Source organism: Cydia splendana, chromosome 19 (genome assembly GCF_910591565.1).
Source record: "Cydia splendana chromosome 19, ilCydSple1.2, whole genome shotgun sequence".
NCBI lineage: Eukaryota > Metazoa > Arthropoda > Insecta > Lepidoptera > Tortricidae > Cydia > Cydia splendana.
The window spans coordinates 12,476,485-12,503,367 of NC_085978.1; the positions used below are offsets into that span (position 1 = coordinate 12,476,485).

At 37.5% G+C, this 26,883-nt stretch overlaps 1 protein-coding gene across 1 annotated transcript in view; it reads left to right on the plus strand.

Moving 5' to 3' along the window:
* The window catches only part of LOC134800041 (uncharacterized), a 222,198-nt gene that overhangs the window by 104,022 nt on the left and 91,293 nt on the right, over nucleotides 1-26,883 (plus strand). The window lies entirely within an intron of this gene.

A 26,883-nucleotide genomic window follows, 5' to 3' on the forward strand; every position in this document is an offset into this window, starting at 1 on the left:
CAAAGCTCTGCGTAGGTGGCACCTTTAGCACATACAGTAAACAAACCTCATTGACATCATCAATGACACATCACACGTCACGTCAATCACATGGCCTACCGCGAAACACGACAATCGAAAGTTCGGTTTATGCCTCTCTATCCTATTCGAACGTACACTGATATCAGACAGATGTCATTCAAATATCGTGCATTTCGCTCGCTACTGTCGGTGCCTCAACTTAAGTAAGTACCTACCCACGAATGTGTCCAGATTTGTTTAAAGAAAAGGCTTTTTTTGTATATTATCTTTGTTACCCACTTCACCCAGTTATTAGACAAATTATATAAACTTTTTACACAGCTTTGATCTCCGTTGTATCAAATTCAATGGCCTTGTTAGAAAAATACATTGTGATTCGAAGTGGTGACCCTAATTAGAATGTTCTACATGCTGTGTCAACATGTCAAGTGACAACCCTAGTAAATCCATATAAAGGCACCTCGAGTGCTTCAAATGTATTCTTTATGTATTACATGTAAAGTCTAGGTTTGAATAGCGAGTACCAATCGAGATACGAGTTGATCAAGGTTGTCCCCGAACACCTGATAGGTATGTATGTGGGCTGGAATATTCCTGTTTGCCTTCATAATTATTTCGGCGGGTTTTGTGTGGATAACGTAATCGAGGATTATTGTGTGATTTATGGAAATCTTCATTTGAATTTGATATCTTGTGTGGTTTATTAGCCGTATACTTTTTAATACACAAAAACGAACATTAGGTATAGTTCGTGTCATTCACGATGATGCGCAGATTTGTCAAATCTAACCTTTAATGACATGAAAATACGAGTCAAGGCACGCGTCTTCGTGAATGACACGATCTATACCTGCTTACCTATCTTATGTTTTATACATATATGTTATTTAAGTTAGAAAATACTTTTACTACTCTTACGTCATTAATGCATAACGAGCCAAATGTCGACAGAAACTCGTAGAATTTGAGATTCAATTCACTTCTGTGACAAACACAAACATAATTTCAGTTCTAATAAATTATCGAATATAAATTTGTCTTGGGCGTGAATTGTGATTGAGAGTGAAGCGCGAGCGAAGTTTGAGAAAAATATTTTCGTGTCCGGATATATTTTTCCTATACAACTCTATATTAATATTAACTCCAACAACAAAAAATGTTTTTTTACTGCATTAGAATCAATTGACTGGCCGGAGGTCGTCGCAAACAGCCAAGGAGACTGCAGGTCTTTATCAGCCGCATTAATTAACTTATTAATTTACAATTTTGAAATATGTTTTCCCAAAAAAATATCAAAACAGAGTTTTAATAAATGGCCTTGGATTGATATAGAAATACTGAATCTTAAACTTCTCATTCACGACATAGCCGATTTAAAAGAAAAAAATCCTCTTGACACGCATATTGCCGATCGGTGTTGCACCTTAACATCTAAATATAACGCTATGTTAAAACGTAAACGTACTGAGTATTACAGCGAACTTATAAGTAATGCCTCTAATAAATGTAAAAGTATGTGGGGAGTTATTAACAAAGAGCTGGGTCGTAAGTGCCGCGAACGTATGGACTACACGGAAATCGTAAGGGACGATCACGGGCTTAAATTTACATCGAAAAAACTCGCGGTCGACGCACTAAATGCGGAATTTATAACAGCTGCTACTAAGTGCGGTGCGCCCGCGCCCGATACTGACTACTCGATGTCAGCAATATCGAGCAATATTGCCGAATGTGATCGCTCCTTGAGATTTAAACCTTTCTCGCCTAACGAAGTGGAGTCCATACTTCGCATACACATTGCTCCAAAAAACAGCACTGATATTTATGAAATATCAGCCAGCATTCTTCAGTACGTGGGCCCAGCGCTGTCCTATGTACTTACAGAGTTATATAATACCTGTATTCGTCAAGCTGTAATACCAGTAAGCCTGAAAAAGGTAAAAGTCACTCCGCTATACAAAGGAAAAGGCTCCAAAGCGGCCCTAAACTCGTACCGCCCCATATCGCTGGTACCCGCCATCAGTCAATTATTAGAAGTCGGGCTTAACAATAGACTATTATCGTTCTGGATACCACAATTTACCTTGTCAGATAGACAATTCGCATACCGTCACGGGCGCTCGACTACCAACCTGGTGCGCGAGGTGGTGTGGGACGTGTTGAGCGCGCGAGAGGCCGCGCTGCAGGTGGCTGTGGTGTGCTGCGACCTCTCGCGCGCGTTCGATACCGCCGACCACCGCCTTATCGCGCGCAAACTAGGGCACTACGGTGTTCGTGGGCCTGCACTAGCATTACTTATGTCTTTTATGTCCGATAGATGCCAAGTGGTCGTAGGTGATAGCGGTCGCGTTCGGTCGGAGGAAATGAAATGCCTACTCGGGGTACCTCAAGGCTCGTGCCTCTCGAATACCCTATTCAGCATTCTCCTCAATGACCTCCCACAGGTATAAAGGGCCCCAACATTTACATGTATGCTGATGACGTGACAGCTGTCGTCACAGGCGCATCCCACGAACAATTGGAGACAAACGTCAACAGTACCCTTCACCAACTGAGCCAATGGTTTAACGCGAACGGGTTGGCCCTCAACAAAAGCAAGACTTTTTGGATGAAATTTAGGCTTAACGGTCACGTGATCCAACCATCGACGGTGTGCGCCGGTGACGACGCTGTCCAGCAGGTAACCGACACAAAACTTTTGGGTTTCACGATAGACAGCGGGCTACGGTGGGACGCGCATATCGACCAGCTGTGCGCCAAGCTGGGGAGCGCGTGCTACGCGCTGAAGCGCCTCGCTAGTACTGCGACCAGAGATGTCGTCAGGAGCTGCTACTTTGCCACAGTACACGCGTATATCACGTACGGTACCGAACTTTGGGCTACAGCAGCAGACTGGCATAGGGTATTTGTACTCCAGAAGCGAGCTGTTCGGGCAATAGCAGGGGTCCCTGACGATGTCTCTGCTCGCGAGTACTTTCGACAATTTAGCATACTGACACTTCCATCTTTATTAATCCAAAATGTGGCAATATTTACGCACAATAATAGCAAAGAGTTTGCAACTAAATCAGCTAATACAAAATATAGTCTGCGTAGCAATAAAAACGCGGGACAGCTTGCCTCCGTGCCCCACAAGCTCGCGAAATCAAAACGGTCAGTCTACGTCCTCGGCCCTCTAATATACAGTAAGCTACCGGTCAGTATCAGGGATGCACCTTCCTCACATGTATTTAAAAATAAACTGAAAAAATGGCTCCTGCAGGCGCAATTTTATGATGTAAACGAATTAGTAAATAATAAATAAATGTATGGAATATATTATTATGTACAAAATGTAATATCTGCATTAATGTTGATGCTATTTATACACTAATAATGATATGTTAGCTTGATATAATGCTTTAAATGCAAATTTACAAACCGACTTGTAACGATGTTACTAATAAATATTTTCTTTTCTTTTCTTTTCTTTTCTTTCTATAAATATGGGTGCACAAATCATCTCAAAAATATATCCCATAGCTCTTATGACAGCGAATTAAGAACTATGGGACATATTTTTGAATAAGTTGGCTACACCCATATTTTTACAGTTGACTGTACTAGCCATCATACCTAACGGAGCTGGCAAGGTGCTCACAAATAACTCAAGACGCCTCTACTGTCGTTATTCCCTCGCTGTGTCATTACTTCGCCATATGTTCGCATTACAATGTGCCGTCTTGAAACCATAAGACCGGTGTAATTGGCTTATTAATCCAATGAGCATATCTTCAACAACACACTCGTACTGCGAATGACATCAATAGATAATGTAATTTTACATCCTACTTATAAATGTGAATGTTTGTGTATTTATTCCTCACTCTCTACGCTCCTAGTCCAACTTTGGAAAATTTAGCTTTCTCGGGTGTCCATATTAGCACAAGGGGTTAAACAACAACTTTGCCATTTGTAAAACAATTTTAATAACTATTATTTCACACACTTAATTGCTACTGGATACTGCCTGATTGACAGAGATATCTACTCGTACCATCGACAGCATTTTCGGCACACAATTTTCGAGGTAGGGGAGGGACGATTTACAAGGGGGTGCCCGAGCCTCCCAACTGCCCAATACCCCTCTACCTTCCCTATGCTGTTTGCATCTTCAAACACAAACGCTCGTCTTATCACTAGGTACTAAGATATTTTTCTTAAATACTAAAAGAAATTATATTGACAATAGACGTTGAAAGTCATAGAATGTCACCGATGATGTAAACAAGAAGAAAAGATTTATCAAAATGCATAAAAACATTTCATCGCTAAAAGAAGGATTACGTTTCATTCCAATAAACATGTTTTTAAATTAGTCCTTGACATGACCGGTAGATATATGACATCTTATTTGACTACCTATATACATGACGTACGCACATTATTGCAATATGTAAGCTACTTGTAAGCAACACTATCTCAGGGCCAAATAGAATATTGTCAGACTTTAAATTAATTAAGTGTTGAGTATGTACTAACAACATTCCACTTAACTGACCTTTGTCAGACCTTTTCTCGTTGAAACGCTTTGCTGTGCCGAAAATATCACTTTAAAATTCCACAATAGGGTGACTGATATAGTTATTGGTCACTCTTAATAAACTTTGGACGCATAGATTGACGAATCCAGCAACACAAAAACTAGTTTGATGTATTCAAAAGGTACTTAAATACAAAATACAGTACGTAGCGGCCCCCTTTTTTAAATACCTGTCCTTAAATTTAAATAAACACGATTATTTAGCAGTGGCGCTAGTGTGCGCGTTGATGGGCTCTTAACAATAAGGCTTCAATTGGCTTGTTTCTTTCTGATTTCTTAGAAGTGGCAAATTACTATGTAGTGGCCAATAACTAAAGCAGTCACCCTACATGTCCTGCAGGCATATAATCCTCTCTTTTAAATTATAATTCGAATTGACAGGCCAATTTTAACGCCAAATAAACTGCCAATTGCAGGTGCAAACAGAAGTGTGTTTATTCCATTTTCAATATTGTGTGAGTGCGATATGAGTGTGATTTAAATTGGAATGTCGCGGAAAATTATTCGACGATATAATGCTTTCATTATAGTGAAAAATTTGGTGATTTATTTTACTGGACAATCGAATCAAGGCGTATTAGTTAATATCATTTATTAGCAAATAATTATGAGTTATAATGGGTTCGGTGACCCAGAAAATCGTGAAACAGTTGAACCACCCAAGTTCAAAGGACTATTAGTATAAGTATATTCCTCAATAATCTCTCTATTGATAGGCGAAAACGAAAGGCGAAAATAGTTTTTGAGTTTATCGCGAACATACAGACATAAAGACGCGGAAAGGGACTTTGTTTTCTAAGATGTACTTAGCGTGTCTTGCACCATTCCACTAACCCGGGGTTAACCGGTTAAACCTGGAGTTACCATGGTTACCAGTGGTTAACGGTTTAACCGGTTAACCCCGGGTTAGTAGGATGGTGTAAGTGGCGCTTAGTGAAGCTACCTGTTTATATCATCTGTTTGTACAGGTAACAGATATCAAATAGATATAATAATAAGGCAACTGGGTCAGACGAAGCCGGGGTTCAAGGCAACTAGTTCAACTGGATTAACATTGTTCTAGTCTTTTAACCTATTTATATTCTTTACTGTATAATACTTTGCACACAGAAAACAAAACGGCCGTAGATTTAATAATCTAGGAAAACAATATACCTATGGAATGTTTTAAATAATTGAATTAGATAAATTTTGAGGCACTATTGAATTTGGATTGTAATTTAGAAAAAAAAACCGACCAAGCACGAGCCGGACTCGCGCATGAAGAGTTCCGTACCATTACGCAGAAAACGGCAAATAAATCACGTTTGTTGTATGGGAGCCTCACTTAAATATTTCTTTTATTCTGTTTTTAGTATTTGTTGTTATAGCGGCAACAGAAATAGGTACTTCATATGTGAAAATTTCAACTGTCTAGCTATTACGGTTCAAGAGATACAGACTGGTGACAGACAGACAGACAGACGGATGGCCAGCTAGGACACGTCGAAAGTCTCGATCAGCATACAAAGGGTTGAAATAAAACTATTTTTTTACTGCCACCCTCCCAGAATTGAAATAAAATCCGTAGCGAGGTTGACAAATGAGTTTGATATTCAAGTAGACCTGCGGTCGGCAACCTGCGGCCCGCGGGCCGTAGTAGACGATAACAGTTTGTCCCGAATATTCGCTAAGGAGAAAGAATGTTCTAAATAAAGATAAAAGCTCTCGGTGATTGAGCGTTTTAAGTTTGATTAACGTTGTCACGACTTATGTTTCCAATCTATTTAAGTGATAATTTTGAGAGAATAGACAATAAAATCTGAAAAGAAGTTTTTGCCTACAGTACATATAGGTATATATACAGCCTGGTGACAGACAGACGGACGGACGGACGGACGGACGGACGGACGGACGGACTGACGGACTGACGGACTGACGGACGGACAGCGAAGTCTTAGTAATAGGGTCCCGTTTTACCTTTTGGGTACGGAACCCTAATACATATGAATTCAACTTGTCGATACTCAAAGTGATGAATTAATCGTGCCTATTGTGCTGGACATTATAATAGAATACGGAAATGGAACCACAGTGCTTTAAAAAGCTGAATGAAATTTACCGGCTTTGTGAAAATACTCAGTGATTTATTGAGGGTCATATACTTCAACTGTTTTTCAAGCTGTCAGCTATTGTTTGTGGAGTGTTTAAAAGAAAGTAACTGACGATGGGTTACTTTGCTTTTTTTGTTTCAAATCTTTTTTTTTTTGGTTTCTATTCTTCCAAATATATATAATTATTGTTATTTCTTTCAATCAGGATCAATTTAAAACGTAACGGTGCTCCCACACTGCAGTTACATAACGTTTAATATAACATCGTGTACCAGGGGCAACGTGATAGGTGTTATATTTTATGTTGTCCATGTCACAAGATGTTATATAACATTAATAAGTGCAAGTGTAGGAGCACCATAATGAAGTTTCAAGAACATTTCATACTCTAATGGTTGATGTAGGTAGATAATATTTTATAATAATCTTAAAGATTAAAATCCTTTCTAAAGCTGCCGCAATTTAAATACGAAGTAAAAGATATTTTATAAAACAAATTAGTACCGAAATTAAACTTGTATTAAGTAGACTTTGATTATCTTCGTGCAATACTCCAATTAATATAAATAAAAAATACGATGGAGGGAAAAATATAACATTTTGGTTCTACTTTGAACAGAAAAGGTTATTCTGTAAATCATTATAATCCTCTTTTCCGTGAGCTCTCATATTTTATTCATTTCTGAAGCAATGAGTTCGGACAGAATCAAGTATTAATTTAAAACACCGTTTCATTGGCATTAAGTTTAAGTGAGTAATATTGATTTCTGAGCCCCTAGTGCAAATTTTATTCGACAGCGTCACGAGCGTTAGCGTTTGCGTTATGTTTATTTTTGCTTGGGATTTAGGCACTTGTCCCACCAAGAGCGAATAAGCGATTAACTATCGGCGATTTACTCGCCCAAAAAACGAACAAAAGATTAGGATCCGTAAAGGAGATATATATATAAATCGTTCATCGCTGGCTGTTCACACTGCCGGCGAGATCACTCGCTCTACTAGTTTGTCGCCGCGATAAGATAAAACTAGCTCAGCGGTACTCGCTCGGCGATGCTCGCTTCGTAGTTAGAACTCAAGCTGCGAGACCAATCTGCAGTCTGCGTGTTCGGCTACGCTGCACCGCCTGAGCGAGTGTCGCGAGTAATAGTCCGTCGCACTCGAACACTCGCCTATAGCCGAGCGACAAAACTATTGAAGCTAACACTCGCTTCTCGCCGCTCGCCCACTCGTTTCTAGTTTATCGTTCTACTCGCTTATCGCTCATCGTCGGCGGTGGGACAAGTGCCGAACGGCGGGCCAAGCGGGACGTTTTGCAAAATGACACTTAGGTAACGTTACCTAAGTGTCATTTTCCAAAACGTCCCGCTTGGCAAAAAAATTACACGCTGTTACGTCACTTACGTCACGCTATCGAATGTGCACTAGGGGTACGGTCGACGTCAAAAATATGTTTACACTTTTGCACCTTACTCCTTTGTAATAAGGCAAAAAGTGTAAACATATCTTTGACGTCGACTGACCTACTGATGTGCGATAGTTTGATATTTTCTATGTGCATTTTCATGTGAGTAGGTATACCTACGTTGTTTACTGTAATTAAATTAATAGACTAAAGTTAGACCACGTTTTATTTTAAACGTCGTTCTAGGTACAGAAGACTCACTCTCTAAGAAAACGCGTCTGTTACGATCAGCACAGATATGGCCGCTAGGAGGCAACAGCGCCACGCGCGGCTTATGCCATAGCTTTCCCCAAAATTGGGGCGGAACGGATGTACTTTAAGCTACCTGTAGCAAAGCGACGAAATCGTGGAGTGAGCCACGCCTAGCTTGGTCTAACTCTAACGACGTTATTCATAAAACGCGTTACAAGCCTGAACAGTTACTAATCGACTGTCTTAGTCTGTCATTTTGACTTAAGCATTTGTAAGAAAGGGATAAAACTGAATTAACTACCTAATTGAGGCTTGTAAAGTATTATGAATAAAGGGGTAGGTACGTCTAAACGTACGTCTAAACTAGTTGACAAAGATTAACAGAACTCTAAGTATGAAGTATGAAAAAAGCAGATGAATATTTTAAAAAATAAATAAAAAAATTACATATCTAATACTAAAAATACCCATAAATCGAGGAAAAAGACCTTTGATAAATACCTAAGATCTTCGTTATTTTTTAAAATAAATAGGTACATAAGTTTCAAAGATATAAACATACGTATAATTTAAAACTAAAATGCCTCTAATTCAATAGCGAATCATATCATCCGACTTTTATGACAAACGCTTGAGTTCTTTTATTGTCCTAAAACTATTATTTGTGGTATCAAAGAAATTTCTCGCTCCAGTTTTCTTTGGGTGTGTTATATTTGTTATGAAAACTTTTGTTACTCAATCTTTATTGACGGGGCTTAGCGTGGGTTGACATCATAAACCTTTATGAAGTATTGAAGCTTTAAAGAAATATCTAGGTAATAAAAAACCTGGAGATTAGAGTTAGACCAAGATAAGTCTGCAGCGATTTTGATAGCCAACGCAGTGCAATTGTTATTTATACGTCATAATTTCATAGAAACTTGACGTCTAATATAACACTTGAACTGCGTGGGCTATCAAAATCTCTGCAGACTTTTCTTGGTCTAACTCTAACCAATCTTAAAAATATTAATGTATTCGTTATATATCCTGTAACCTCAACTACGTAAGCAGATAATTACTTATATAAACTTTTGAAAACAGTCAGCTAGAATTTGAGAGGAATATAAATTTATTTAAAATTTTAAATAAGCAGTCAGCACACTTTGAGCAACACTGCAGAAATGTTAACTACAGATAAGGTTTTAAATGTGAAACAATCGTCGTGGCACACCACATAAGACTCAAATTAAAATGGTAGTTCCATTCTTAGTGAATTTTAAGTTAAAATTTAGTCTGTGGAGGTAAAATCCTAATCCGAAATGAAGTTAAAATTATACGTTCGTTATTTTTAGCTAAATCCGCACTTAGATATCAAGCGAATGGATAAAATAGCCGACTTTGCTAATTGGTAAAGGTTAATAATAACATTTTAATAACAGCTGTTCGTTTCAGTAAGTATGTATCATGGTTAAATGGGACTGGGTTGGACACGTCTGCTGAATGCCGAATGAGCCTAGTTATGGGGCAAAATCACTACAAAGAGGAAGCCAGAAAACTCGAATCGGGGATCTGGCAGACTCCGCCGGCGATAGCGGGATCCGGATTCTTTCTTGAAGGCGTAGCCAGACAAAGCACTGAACCAAGGTCAGTGGAGAAATGTGGGGAGGCCTTTTCCAGCAGTGGGACACGACAAACTCCATATCTATAATAATAATAGTAGGTATGCGACAATTTAGACAATTTACTGACATAGTGTCTCGAGGTATTAAATCTTATACTTTTTTACTGCTTAAAACAAAAGAAAAACGAAACTTCTAAAAATTTGGGCCAAATTTATTGACATTGACAGATCACAAAGTACGAATTTGATACCTTGCCGCAGTTGGGCAATCAATCAATTAGTAAAAGACGCGCATAGCAGATTATCACAAAAAGAAATCTCTATTTTACGAATGTACCCGAGCTGCCCCTTTTTATATTAACAAACTTTTTATAAAGAGAAATAATGTCTCAGGAGCACATTCGTCTCATCGTAAAGTACTTTTAGTGCACGTGGGCCGTAAATGGGGTCGCGAGTCTGGAAAGAGTGTATTGTTGGCTACAAAATGCGAATCATAAAGCTGCATATTGCGGCACAGCTTTTGGGCGATGTTGCTGTGTAAACAGGGGTATTCATTTAACACAGGTTTATAAGTTTTGTATTGCTTTACGCATAGAAACTTCGTTTAGTGCTTTATTTTGTAGGTATTTAAAATTGTTTATACAAAGATTCCAAAATTCAGTGGTTCGAAAATGGAATCTTAAGCGTTGTATATGTTAAATCACACCTGTATAATAGTTATGTGATGTTTATCTAAACATTCCTTCAATTACAGCAGTTTAACAGCTATTTAATCAAGTATCTAACCCACTTATCAGACGTGCCTACTGAGGCCTGAAGCATGTATCAAACTATCCAACTAATCCTGTAATATCTCTCGAACTAATCTAGAACTTCAAAGTTCAAACTAGGCCTGGGGAAATATTGTTTTTACAATTTCAGGTACAACTTTGGATCTGTTTCCATCTCCGACGAGGTAGACCTGACGCATTTCAATTTGTTATTCTACTTACTTGGTTGATTAAAAATATGACTTGTGTGTTACATAAAAATATTGCACTTGAGTCACGATTAAATAAAAGTTGGAGAAGCTGTGACGTTGAACCGCGCATCAAATATAACCTTACTCGGAAACCAGGACGGTGAACTAATAAAAACTGAAACAATTTGATGCACTTCTCCATATTGAATGATTTATGAACGAAGTTCGATCGCACGATGAAACACTTGGAAACCTCCGATCTTTTGAAAGAAATCTAGGGGGCCGATTTTTAAATTCGACCGCTCGATTTCGTGTATTTCATTCAATAATATCTCCACTAATACCTATGCATTTAAATTCTACTAATAGAATTTAAAACGAGTGGTCAATACCACTCGACTCCCAATTTCTATCGGTCGTATTTCAAAAATTAGCATTTCGCCCTTTTCCACCGATTTCCGAGTGACGAAATCGAGCGCTCGAAATTCAAAAATCGGCCCCAGGTCAGTGATCTACCACGTTGCTGATCATGTCATCTATATAAGCGTGTTTCCTAACTGACTCGTCAATGCAGAGCAGAAACTAGAAAACCTTGAAAGTTGAAATTTGCACATCCTGTTACCATTCCATTATATATTGTGTACAAGAAATAAGAACCGATTTTAGCTTAGAGTTTAGAGCTTAGAGTGTGCCTGGTTGGTTAGTATGTGAATGTGATACGAGTACAGTCAAGTGTAAAAATATGGGTGCACACATCATACTCAAAAATATGTCCCATAGCTCTTATGTCAGCGAATTAAGGACTATGGGACATATTTTTGAGCAAGTTCTATGCACGGATATTTTTACACTTGACTGTACATTTGTTAACAGAATTCAGGTCCTGGATAATGAAATAAATTAGATTTTAGTCTCGTGCCTAGATACACCCCAAAAACAATTTATTTTGCTTGTTGAAACACTTCATGTTCATTAACGCGCTGAACAAAATTAAACCCAATTCATTCAAAGCATTTGATATGTATAGCAGTATTAGCAGTGTATAGCCCATTGAACTGTGACCTCTATTCAGAGCAGGAAATTTTGGCATTGTTTACCTTTACAATCAAAATAATTTGATTTCGAGTGGCGACGGGGTGCCTCTTAATTTGGGGGTTGGATTTGATTGAACAGGATTTTGGGATCTAAAAGCCGGAGGCACCGCAAGCATTTTAGGAACCCATCATTTTCTTTCCGGACATGTTATATGTGTAGGTAAATATAACTATATTAGTGTTGTTTAAAATCTGTGACTTATTCAGAGAGCTTGACTTGATTTGACGAGACTGCATGCAAATGCAATGCAAATTTATATATATATTTTTTAATAAAACAAAACTGGATTAGGCTCGCAATGTAAAAACGCATTTTCCCTGTTCAAAACTAGTTTTAATTGATACTAATTTGGAATAACTAGTGAAAACTAGTTTTCACCAAGACACTTTGTGAAAACTAGTTTTGACTGAAAAATCCTATTTAAAAAGGGTTTTCACCAAGGCACTTTGCGGAAACTATTTTTAACTAGGTGTAAATGGGTTTTCACCAAGGCGATACGGAAATTTAGTTTTAACTAGGGAAAACGCATTTTCACTAAAAACGGGTTTTTACTGTAACATATTATACAATGAATACTGTCATTGACTATTTTTCAGTCTCTGTGGGTGTACTTCTTGAAACCCACGTGAAACCACATTAAGATCACTCAAGCGGTCTGTCACAGGCACTTTTCTCACGTCATCTCCGACATAATGGCTTAGATAGTCTATTTATTTAGGCTATTCTTACAGGAATTTTAGGATAACACAGAAAATAACGATATGAATACACATAAAATGCACATCTGGCATATTTGTTTACATTATTTGACTTATTAAGTTATTATTATCAGCCACTTCTATTGAACTCTACTTAACATTGCAGCATCGCTTTTTTACTCTATTGTCGAAACAACGAAATAGATGTCAGATATATATATTTCGGCGTCACTTATTGTAATAAATCGGTATTCTTAAACTAGACTTCCAGTCTTTAATATTCGTAGGCGCCAGTCTTCAAAATTCCATTAAACTCAAAGCTTCTCTACACGTGTTCCCAACTCCGATGTTTTCAGATGGAGCTCGCGTAACGACCTCCGAATAACGACTATTTCATGGACATCTAAATTTTGGATTATATTTATTGCGTTGTAAATTTAATGACAATTGCTTCTATATTTTAATGGAATGAAGAAAATTATGCTGCACAGGTATTTTACTTGACTGACGATTAAGAGGATACTTACTTAATGCTACGATATGATATGTAAAGGAAACGCACGTACGGATCGGATCAGGGGCCACGACTGACGTATATTTGAATTCAGAAAACGAACTACTACAGATACCATAGATGAGTATAAAATACATAAAACCTATTTGGTATTTAAGCACTATACGATACATTATGTACTCACTTCATTTGAGACACTAAATAGGTGAAACAAAGGACAATTAAGTAGAGGTAACACGTTTTTGGTAACGTTATAGGTATTCGTCTCAACCGTGAATATAAGACGAAATACAAACGATACAAGACGAAACTCATTTTTGAGAATTTAGGCCCCTCCTGACTTGTTAATTTAGAGTAGAACGCGCCCAGCGCGCGGAGTTGTGGCGTCTCCTCTGTCACTGACAGCGTCGTGCCACAAGACTGTAACAGATGGCGTTAGCACTTTCTACATCGCGCTTACGGAGTTCCGAATGTCAGTTACTTAAATATAACTTCTAACCACCTCCTAGTGGACTTAGGCACATCACCAGCCTGGAGAGAGTACTATTACGCCTCTCCCTTTTCCACAGAGTAATACTGATATAGCACCGATTTACGATTTACAGGGAAGTAGGATTGAATATTTTTAACAAGTCTTTACAAAATACGTACTGTAATCTCTTGGGTCTAGTTGGTATTTAATTTTAATACCATTAGAAAGCGACCCTGACACGACGCTAACTACTTCATTATTCGCATTCATCCAAGTAGTTTATGATACTACCACTTAGCAAAATCAATAGCGCCGATAAGTATCAGCAGTGGCAGCTATTCGTAATGTAGGGCAATCATCGCCGTGGCCCGTAGTGATGTGCCTTAATTCCTTTCCAGGAAATATTTCCTACGCGGGAATATTCCGAGCAGTGCCAAGTTAAGACGTCACTATCAGCTTTTTTACTTTTGCTTGCTTTTCGTGATTATTAGGAAACCTTTAAAAAAGCATTTCAAGAATCGATTGCATTCGATGGATGTCCCCAGAGAGAAGGCGGCACCGTGATATAGAAATGCTGGATGACTCATGCTAGACAAGGCCGGGGCCCGGGCCGGAGCTTCTGGCGCTTGGTTTTTATGGAAAAGACCACGTGATCACCGATCAGCCGTCATAGAAAATGACATTTCGGACGCCTCGGCCCGGGCACGGCCCGGTCCAGCGTGACACCTTAAAGCATTTCTAGACCACGGTGCCACCTTTTCTCCGGGGACATCCATCGAATGCAATCGATTCTTGAAATACTATTTTAAAGGTTCCCTAATCACGAAAAGCAAGCAAAAGTGAACAAGCTGATACTGCTGATCGCGAGCTTCATTTTAGGCTTTGTCGTTACTTGCTATCTGGTAGACTAGGCCCAATCTGCAGTAAAAAAGAATGCACATGGTTCCCGAAAATATTAATTTTATGTTTAACGCGAATTTCGTCTAGACTTTGTTACCTAGAAACTTATACGAGATTTAATATTATGAGAAATATCACCGTAAACTGTGTATAAATAATGTATGTATATAAATATTATAATAAATATAAGTTTTTGGCAAAAATACATTTTTGGTACAAGCTTTTATCGCTGACTGTACTTTTCTTACGACAGATAACTAATACTCATCGAGACAATTCTAAAAACCCCTAACACAATTAGGTTACGTTGTTTCATCAGAGAGTTCCCATGGCCACCTCCTGTATCCATCATCAGATCAGTTCGACAGTACCATATTATTGTATTGTCATCAGAACTACATACAGCTGCCAATTTTCATGACGCTACGATCCTTGGAAGATGGTTAAATTAGTTACCTTAGATTCCATTACAGTTAGTTACATACAGGTCGACCTAATAAAAGCTTGTTAAAAAGAACAATTTCAAAACCGGGATCAGGAGATTTTCATCGGCACATCACTAACAGCGTCCCGTGATCTGGCAACTTTGTTTATTACTTTCCTAATTTCGCTTTATTGTCCGACTACCTCTCGGTCTCGGCGAGTAGATAAATAAAAATAGTTTTCGCAGTACCCTAATATCGTGGCTCCTTTTGTTTGGAAACATGTAGGATTTCGAGCCCGGAGTATGCCAACGGGACTCTTTTACTAAGCTTTCTCTGTCTGTCCGTATGTCAGTCAAAGGGCTGTACCTCGTAAGCTGTATACAGTTGATATTTGTACAGTCATCATCTTTTTTTTTGACGTGATAACGATCGATGAACACCGGTAGCATGCACGAAAAAGTGTCACATTGTCGACAGATCTTCATGGTAACGTTGTGGACCGATCTCCATGGTAACGTTACGGCCAAAGTATGCAATTTTTCATCAATGTTTTCTTATGACGTTATCACGCAAAATTATCGCCCGTAAATCAACTTTACAGACAACCATATTTTTTTTTAAAAACAAACAGCCTTTTACACATAATTCTTACAAAAATGACTAAAAATAGGCCTAAAGTGTCAGACGTTTCATATCTTCCTTGCGTTATCCCGGCTTTTTGCCACGGCTCATAGAAGCCTGGGGTCCGCTTGGCAACTAATCCCGAGAATTGGCGTAGGCACTAGTTTTTGACATATAGTTGACATTTTTTACAGTGTTTATTTTTATTACCATCATAACAAAAAAAAGTTTTTTTTTATACTTGCCGTTTCTAAAATGCTAAAAGCTAATTACTAAACACACTATATAGAAACAAAAAATGATAAAACTCTCGCAGCCAGCTTTAAAGGATCTGAATAAAAGAATATTTTTTTAAGAAAAAAATATTTTTTGTTTAAATGCACCTCACTGATTTTTTAACTCACAATAATTAGCAAACCGTTTTTAGGGTTCCGTACCCAAAGGGTAAAACGGGACCCTATTACTAAGACTCCGCTGTCCGTCCGTCCGTCCGTCCGTCCGTCCGTCCGTCCGTCCGTCTGTCACCAGGCTGTATCTCACGAACCGTGATAGCTAGACAGTTGAAATTTTCACAGATGATGTATTTTTGTTGCCGCTATAACAACAAATACTAAAAACAGAATAAAATAAAGATTTAAGTGGGGCTCCCATACAACAAACGTGATTTTTGACCGAAGTTAAGCAACGTCGGGCGGGGTCAGTACTTGGATGGGTGACCGTTTTTTTTGCCGTTTATTGCATTATAGTACGGAACCTTTCGTGCGCGAGTCCGACTCGCACTTGCCCGGTTTTTTATTTATTGAAACGTGAAACGTTGTCGTGGGTAATGAGATGAATAAACAAACCCCGGAGGCAAACAATCAAAGTGAAATAAACGTGGCATAGATTTTACGAATTTTACCGAGATTTTACCTGTAAGGACATTTTATAGGTAATGAAATAAATGTCGATATAATTTGAGAGATTTATGGGATATTTTATTACACCGACAGTTATCTATGGTATTTATAACTTCTAAAAAGACAATATAAACCGCACATTATATTATCAATTAAACGAAAAATTATTAAATAAAAATAATGAATAAATTATAATAATGATGATGTTTGATAGGATCAAATGGCGGAAAAGAGGGGAGGCCTATGCCCAGCAGTGGGACACTCTTATAGACTAATGAAAAAAAATGTTATCAGTTACGATTTACGATATAACTGACCGAGCGGTCTCCGTAACTGGTTGAGCATACTTATAATTAATCATTTATTAATATAAATTACTAAAAGACATAAACAGGAATATAAAACTAAAACTAACTACAATTAAATTAACTAAAACTAAAAATTAAAAATAGTTACCTATCAAAATTTGGTGCCCTCGGGAGGATCCCCAATACGCAGGCAGCGTTCCCGCGCTGGATTGCGATGGCATACTCATAAGTACTTAAGTTGCTCTGAAAAGCCTTAAAATAGACAAGCCATTGGAAATAGCGTCCGCCTCGCCAGCGGTAAACACAGACAGAAGGGTTTCGGGATAGTACTCCCTTGACGGGGGTAACGTGTGTTACAAAAATAGGATTGTATAAATTGATTTGGCAACGTACTGATGCGCAAGTAAATCTACGTTTTATTCAAATTTATTTTCCTTCCGTAATGTGTGAGAATAGGAATAATTTTATAGTTTAACTGGCTTTCCTGGTGAATTTGGACAGATTATGAACACAGACAGATAGATTTATGTTCGTAAAAGGGAATAGGTACCATAAGTCCATAACGATACATTTAAAATTAAGAGCTTTAAAATGTTTGTTTTTTAATACTACGCCTAAAAGAAAAACTAACGGGTAATTTGTATCGCTAGTTCTTGATATTCTCGGTTGTAGATATATTTAAATAGTAAAATTGACCTAATAATTTATTTATAATAATGTGATAATTGAGGTAGCGAAAAGGGGATTGAAAGTTTTTAACGGTGGAAGTCACAGACGGAGGCTAAAATATGTACCTACATATCGGCACTACTTTGAAAAAAACTCGTATCTTGTTCTGTCAATCAAAATAAAAATAGTAGGTATCTATGTATGTCACGCATACAGAGTTACTGCGTTTCAAATTTGAGTAGCAATGTGAGATACGTGATTTTTTCAAAGTAGTGCCTATATGTATATGTATTTATAAAAGTGTTTGTGAAAATAACAATGTTTGTTATCATTCTACGTATCAAAACACGTTGTTGTAGCAAATTTGTTTCCAATTACTTGTAGGTACATGCGATGCAACAATGTTGGCAGAGCTGCACTTGCATGTTGTTCGGATAGAAGCGTAAGAGTAATGAAATGGAACCAGAGTAACAGTTTCTATGAAAGCAAAGTATTTATAAGTATAAATACTAGGTAAAGCCATAATAATTTCCCCTTACCAACTTCCTACCTACTTACCAAGCACTTTGTTCTAAATCCGACCAAGAGTGACGTTGACCATAGGTGCATAAGGATAACGGGCACAGTCGTGTTATTTGTGGTGGATAAGTAGCACCATTTTTTAGGATTTATTTTACACAATTTGACTAAGCTCCACGGTATGGTCAAGAAAGCTTGTTCTGGGGGTACTCAGACAACGACATAATAATATATACTTAAATACATAGAAAACAACCATGACTCAGGAACAAATATCCGTGCTCATCCACGTAAATAAATTCCCTTACCAGGTTGAACCAGTGACCATCGGCTTCGTAGGCAGGGTCACCACCCATTAGGCCAGACCGGTCGTCAAAACGGTCGTGTTTAAAATTGACAATGCGTTACTTAGCATGATCGCGTCAATTAAGGCATGTATGAAGTTTTCCATTGTGACAATCGGCATGTGCACGTTCCCCTTGCGGTTATAATAGTAGTAAATTCTCACAGTACTTACCGTTGCACGTAACTGTTACTCTGTCCACATTACTTTACTCTTTTGCTAGAAGGTTGTTTAATTAGTTACGTGTTTGATTGCTTTTAGTTGTTTAAGAGATGTTGATCTATTAGTTTAGTTTTGTTTATAAGACAGCGGCCATTACACTACGAGCATGGCCGCGGGTTTGCGAACTTTAGTCTAACTTTATGTTAGTCTAAAATGTAAGTAAACACTTAATTTAAGATGTTTTAATTTGATTACAACTTTAGTATGGTGTTGTCTACTGTTTATATTGTTTACAATATCAGTGTGGAATAGCGGTTACTGCTTCGTTGTGTAAATCTATAAAATTAATAGTTTAATACCTCAAACAATTGATCTATAGACAATTTTGGGGAACCTATTGTCTTATTAAATGTAAATAATTGCATTGTTTTTTTTACAATTTTGCGGTCGGCCATCTCGCAGCATGTTGAAAAATCTCCAAGTCATTTGTATTTATAAGTTTGCCTATTGAGCGCCAAGAAGGTTTGGACTGCTAACTATGTAGTACACCTATATTTACATTCCCTTGTTGATGTTTTAAAATTAATATTTTCTAAATGCTTTTCTTTGAAGATTTCGTACCAGATTTAGCTAGCCAACTTAGTTAAATTTGCCAAAGCAAGTATGTATTAAAGATGTAAAACGTATCCTCAAATAACAGATTATAACTCGAGCGGAATAGAGGGTGAAAATTGTCGATTAACGCCGCGAGATCCGATAGATAGCGCAGATAGTCAAAGCTTAGAAATTGGGTCGTGTCGTCACTTATCGTCGTCGGCAGTGTTTGGGCTCAGCCCGTCAGCTTATGTCACCCTAACTTCTGGGGCATTCTAGTTGCTTATAAACTAAGTAAGATATTGACTATCTATCTAGCCGTAGTATCCTCATCATTGACATAATCAAATTGGCAATGGCCTCTCACAAGTCATGGGTTCCAAGTTAAAGTCATGGGTACAAGCTCGGATATGAACCTATGACCCGTTTAGATATAGCGTAGATAGTTAAAACTTAGAAATTGGGTCGTGTCGTCACTTATCGTCGCCGGCAGTGTTTGGGCTCAGCCCGTCAGCTTATGTCATCGAAACTTATGGGGCATTCTACTTGCTTTATAAACTAAGTAAGATATTGACTATCTATCTAGCCGTAGTATCCTCATCATTGACATAATCAAATTGGCAATGGCCTCTCACAAGTCATGGGTTCCAAGTTAGTCATGGGTACAAGCTCGGATATGAACCTATGACCCGTTTAGATATAGCGTAGATAGTTAAAACTTAGAAATTGGGTCGTGTCGTCACTTATCGCCGCCGGCAGTGTTTGGGCTCAGCCCGTCAGCTTATGTCATCGAAACTTATGGGGCATTCTACTTGCTTTATAAACTAAGTAAGATATTGACTATCTATCTAGCCGTAGTATCCTCATCATTGACATAATCAAATTGGCAATGGCCTCTCACAAGTCATGGGTTCCAAGTTAGTCATGGGTACAAGCTCGGATATGAACCAATGACCCGTTTAGAGATAGCGTAGATAGTTAAAACTTAGAAATTGGGTCGTGTCGTCACTTATCTCCGCTGGCAGTGTTTGGGCACAGCCCGTCAGCTTATGTCATCCTAACTTGCTTACAAAGTGAGTATGATATTGCAGCCAAAGTATAAGCACCTCATTATCAACATAAATGTCCTATATACGACCGCATACTGGGTACAGACCTCTCACAGGATGCTTTTGGCAACAGTTTAGACACCATATTTAAATCAGATGTGCAGATTTCGTCACGATGTTTTCCTTCACCGAAAAGCAAGTCGATATTTAATTAGTAGATATTAAGAGGGAAGAATAATATAAGGTAAATGCGGCCAATTCCCTCATACGGGAAATTTCGGCGTTTTTCTCTTAAACAGTAGGTACATAAAGCAGCGATTGATGAAACTAAAAGCTATCGCTGCTTAGGTACGTACTCGTCCATACAAAAAGAGAAAATGTTTTTCCACTTCTAAATATTTTTTTCATTCTCCATGATTTTTAGTACGTTATTGACACAATGAAAGACTAGGGTAATAAGGTTTATATATTTAGGTTTATAAACCTAGAATATATTATGCTGAAGCCATCGACATCGAAATCAAAGTGATTTGTTAAGATTTAGTTATTTGCGGACAAATTTGCGGGCCAAAGCTAGCAAGCACTTAAAACATACTTTATAGATCATATAACACTACTTGAGCAACTTGTTGAAACAATATCTGGCACGAGTTGCGTGCCAACGAAGTTCATAAAGCCATATTCTCATTCAATTAGCAATCAACATCAAAGAAAAGTGATTCTTGGCATGATAGGAAGTCATCATCATCTTCCTGATATTTAAATGAATGATATTTCGTACATAAGTTCCGGAAAACTCATTGGTACGAGCCGGGGTTTGAACCCGCGACCTCCGGATTGAAAGTCGCATGCTCTTACTGCTAGGCCTCCAGCGCTCTTCCTTCCCATTTTGGAGTAATTTTGATGAAAGATACAAATATAGTTTTATTTAATATCCATACCAATATACAAATTTAGTTTTATTTAATATCCATAATTGTCATCTTTTAGTCACTAATAAAGTAGGTAATCACTGCCGAACTTACAAGAAAAAGAAGGAGTTATTGACTACGTACCCTAAAAAAGAGTATTTTTATAACCAACTGCCCCAATCGACAGTTCTTATCCATAAATAAAACCCGTCGCTGCAGCCTTTCCAAACGGATCAACACAGATTACCATCCGACGGGCCAAACCATGGAAATAGTGTTAAATACCATTAACTGGAAGAGTTCCGTGTTATAACAGTTATCATAGGCATGATAGAATCTAAAGACACCAACAATAATGTACCTAGCTAGACTAATGGATCACCGGAGATATAGTGCGACATAAAATAGTAGAAATTAAATAAAATGGAATGGAATTTTCCATACTTCATTGTTGGCATGTTTAAGCATTTTACGTTTAAAATGTGACAGTTACGTAGGAAGTGGCGCCCTCAATAATTTTCTACAATTTTGTTGTTGGACAAACTTGCCAGTTAAGTTCTAAAGAATTCTAACCAACATCGTACCATTGAGTTTCTTGGAACTTACCTATTTGAAATTGTTCTTCGGCGAGGGAAAACCGTGTAGAAACTTGGCTAAGAAAGTCTATTTTGTTCTCAAAGTTAGAATTCCAGATGGTTCTCGCTCAGTAAAACCCAGTGCTTGCGCCAAATCGTGGCATCGGTTAGGGGGTCCACAGATTACCAGTTCGCCGGACGATATCAGCCTGTCAGTTGTTCGGAGCTGTCAAATTTTGCTTCTTACTGACAGGCCGATATCGTCCGGCGGACTGGTAATCAGTGGGCCCCTTAACGTGAGGTTAGGATAGGTTAGGGTCGTCTGGGAGCGGCTTTTCGGCGGCGGGTTCATGTGACTTAAAAAAATAATTTGAACCAAACACTAAGTACTTCTTTAACGTTGACAATGCACTTTCCAGTCTCGCAATCCATGGCCGGGACGTCGCGAGAGATCCTAATTTTGAATTCGGGGTCACAGTCGTTTGTTTACTGAAGGACGGTACTTGGACTGTACTTACATTTATGTGACGGATTTCTCTGTGGATTCGTCTGTGAAAGGAATAAGTTCGAGAATCTACTCCTATTCAATCAATAGAATGGAAGGGGGTGTGGTTATCCTTTCATTTATCTCAAGCGCGGTTTCTGAGTCATGCTCACGCTATCTATTTCTGTTTCCGGCAGGTAGGTATGAAACAGCCTGCATGAAAGTCTTAAAAGGGACGCTTAATTATTTATTGTACATACTAGCAAGCCATACCCTATAGTTATACATTTGTATGTATAACTAATTTATAGAGGGTATTTGTTTGAACATTTGGAAGATGATATTCTGAAAATAATTTGTGTGATTCGGGTCATTTAGCTGGCAAGTAGGGTAGGTCCGTGGCTAGCAAACATCGATTTTATTAGACTGTGGGCCTTCTATACTATGTTAGTAATAGTACTATTATCTGTTTCGTACCACAGAGTGCTTCATAATTAAATGTCCTGGCCCCACATTAATGCGCAAGTTACTGCAAGCATAGACACGATTTCAAAATTGAATTTGAATTGAATTGCTGCTGAATTCCAGCACTGTATACTGTCGCATTAGGCGTAACTGCCGTTATAGCAATTGGAAAAGTCACACAATTGAAAGAGAAAGTCTTTATCCTTTAATTTAGGCGTAGGTACGTATGCCTAAATGTAAAAGTTTATATTTATACATTTTTACATTAGAGTTTTTGTCATTCATAAGCGCATTGTAATATTACAACGCAAGTATAATTAAGTAGTAGTATTCTAGGTACATATTATTATTGTAATGACAAAAACTCTAAGCAAAGAACAACGTTCCATAGTCTTTAAATTCTAATGTAATCTCTGTTTTTTTTCTGTATTCTTTTCATTATGTGGTGCACAATAAAGAATATGTAATTGTTATTATTATCTTTATTTATTTATCTTCATAAGTTAGGTTCTTTATTACATGAATATAAAAGTAAAATACAAAAACACATAAAAAACAAAAGAAAATACATATAAACACATTATAAAAAACCTAACCTAGGGTGCCGCCAGCAGCGGGGCAGGGCCCAAGCCACCGGTGGTCAGGGCCGCAGAGAGAGGAACCGGCGGACTATCCGCGCCGTGTCCAAGATCACCGCCTTCTGCATCTGACCCTTGATCCAACCACCTAGCGAGAGTCTCTCAAGATGTTGGTCAAGACTCTTCGCTATTAGACCGTTCACTGAAACGACTATCGGGACAATGATCGTCAAATCAACATCCCACATGGCGGTTATCTCGTGAGCCTAATTGTTATTTATTATTATTCTATACCTAATTTTATAAATGTACCTAATATTTTTGTGTTATAATTTTGAACAGAACTCATTGCCGAGACAGATACATACCAAATTTTAAGAAATAAGAGCAAAATTCTTATTCCGTTCTTCTTTCCACTTAATACCTTATTTTGAAATTTCCTTGTTTGTGCGTAACAATGTTGCGCCCGCCAAAATCCCTTTTTACTGTTACTGATGCTATAAAAAAAGAAAGGTACCTAGTAACGAATTTACGAGAATGATATGATATACATAGAGGGGTATATAGGTATGTTTTTCCAGTACATTTGCAAATGAATTCTGTAATTTCCAAATGGCTCTGGGAGGATAATTTACCTATTTCTTAATCATATCAAAAAGTCACGGACGTAGTAGTTTATTATAAGTAATTGATAAGAAAAATACCAATTTTTTTTATCAATAAAGGTGTTCGTTAATAATTTTTAGCTTAAAAATACATGTAAGTAATTATTTTCATCCAAGGTATTTGCGTTTTATGCAAATGCCAGACCAATATTTATAACTTTTACTATAATTATATTACTAAGTATTTGTGTACAACCAATAATATTATTAATATCATAACCTTCATTTGTAAAGAGGCCACAAGCTAAATGAAATATTTATTGTCGGTTCTTTCCAAACTTCTAATCCAATCATGATAGTTCTTGTCATTACTACTCTAAAAGGGCTAATTTCCCCTTGAAAATATCTTAATAACAACCTCATTGTGCATGGAGTAAAGTATGGCAGTGTGGATAACTGCTGACATCCACTTATTCTGCTCTGTGGACGATGTAATGAAGATAGGCAGGCGTGCTTCTAGCTTTTTACCGTGATTTGAGCGGCCGGGGCTATTGCAAGGTTTTAACCCGTGTATGATGTAGGTATATGTATAGTTTATACAAATAATAATCCTATGGAATTATGTTTCACAAAAAATAACCGACTTCACTACACAATTTGAAATGCCATAATTTTATAATCTTTATTGAAGTCGCATATTTTTGTTAAATATTTATAAGTAATGCTACACATAGTATAAAATAAATTAAAAACTAACTTAAGGAACTAACTTATTAGATTTAATTTAGGTAGTTTATATTTATTTATATTATACTTAAGTAACAAAACACGCCTTAAAAATAAAATAAATAACTTTCCGTTTCGTCGAAAACGACAAAATTTAACAGAGGTTTGTAAGAGGATGCTACAGTTTTATAAATAAGGTAAGTTCTTCTCGGCCAATAACTCGTATGAAACCACGGAAGGACTTTTTTCTAAACATAGACATAGACATTTATTGATAATATTTTAAATATTTGTAACGTGTATTGGCTGACGCTATTTAAATCTGATTGAGGCTCAGTGAGTGGCCGCCTAGCCACTTTTTCCTAACAAATTAACCTGGCTGAACTTTCTGCCTAGAAAAAGGTTCATTAAAAAAACTAAATAGTGGAGAGGGCAAGTACCCTAACAGAATACAAAAGAAAAATAAAGCTTTAAATAAAAGTTCGGGCTCCTGGCAGAAAGCACAGAAACAGATTTGATAACCAGATAGCTAATAATGAGCAAAATAGAATTTTAATACTAGGGAGGGCTAGGAAAAAAGGAAAACAAACTTATTGCCTTACAACTTGTATTAATTAAAGGATGCGGGTTACATTTACCTTTACAAACTTTCGACTTCGCAGTCCCACAGAAGGTGGTTACTAATTTTATATCTAAACTATGCTAATTACGTTTTCTGAGACACCAAAAATTAAAGAGAGGTCATCGCGCGGCACGAGCTTCTCTGCGCGGAGACAAAGTTCGGAGAGCCCAGAAAGAATGTTACGACTTCCAGCAGGTGTAGGCGGTTAGTTTTGTTCCCTCTTCGCTGACCCGGGGGACCGCATGGCGTTCGAAGTTTAAATTGTCATCGTGGGGTCACTCGCCGCGATCTCGAACCCGGCGCAGAACGACGGTGAAATTGAGAGGAAATAGGAGGGATTTTACATTTGTAGAGACCCAAAAAGACGAAGTAGGTTTTTTAAAAAAGAAGTTCTTAAAGGAGGTTGAAAAAGGAAGCTTTTAAAGAAAGCTTAAAAATACATTGGAAAAGAAGTTTATAAGGGGTTTATAAGGAATTTTAAAAGGGCTAACACGCCCCAAATCTGGAAAAGAAAAGGACGCGAGTCAGCTAAAATCGAACCGGAAAATTTAAAAGGAATCGCATTTTCCGAATGGCGATTGTGAAAATTAAAGAAAAACTTACGTTAGCCCTTAACTTACGCATTACATTGCCGGGGTTTGCCGTTGCGGCACTATTTTCGCCCTAGTCCATATCTATAACAAAGGGGAACACAATGTGAAATCTGGCGTGGCCGAATTTTCAATGGAAATCTACAAACCTGAGGGGCGGAGGAAAACTCCGGAACAAAACACTTCTTTCTTTCACCAAAATAATGGAGATTCACAATGATTTACTCGGATCAAAATTTCTATCTATTTTCCAATGAGAAGGCTGCCAGTAAAGTGACAGACAAAGTGTAGGTTAACTCATGAAGAACTTTATTAAATATGTGTTTAATATGTGACGTGACCTATTGACACGTTACATATTACATGTCAAGCGTTTGGGTTCCTTAATTCATCAACGTAGCAGCAGCCGACCTTGACAAGGCTTCATTATACATCTCCCTTCACCACTTTACGAATTAACGTCCGGGAAGCGATGACTAACGAAATTTGTTACTGGCTCGGGGCCTATAACATACATACATCGGGGTACATTTGATTGTGCGTTACTCGATTATGATCTCTAATTGCAGTTCTGTTCAGCCATTAGAATAGATTATTGTGTTAGGTATGTTACGACTGATTGCTGCTTGATTTTAAATTTCCACAGAATTTGAAACTTTTCACGTAACAACATCCTACTTGTTGAAAAAGCGATAGTTTTGATGTAGGTATACATTTTATACAAATCGTATACTTTTAAACAATTTTCTTCACTAACCAACACCTAAGTTTTTTATTTAGTTACATGATATTTATTTTGGTATATATTTTAAGATGTTACTTGTAGTTGCTTTAGTTTAATTAGCTAGGTACTTCACTAGATTTTTTTTTTTTAATATGTAGTTATTTAAATCTTATTTAATGGCGTATAAACGCGCTATAAGACCCAATTAGCTAAAATTGTTCGTCTTAATCTATCGTATTGACTAATGTATTTATAAGAAAGGTATATTTAAAGGTGTATTTATATTACACTAATTAAAAAGTAAAATTTTATGAATAGGTGATTTAGTTTAGGATAATCGGTAAAATCAATATTTAGTGTTGTCAAAGTCAAATCTCCAGATTTGGGAAGTTTCTCTACACTCCACCCAATAAAACTATAT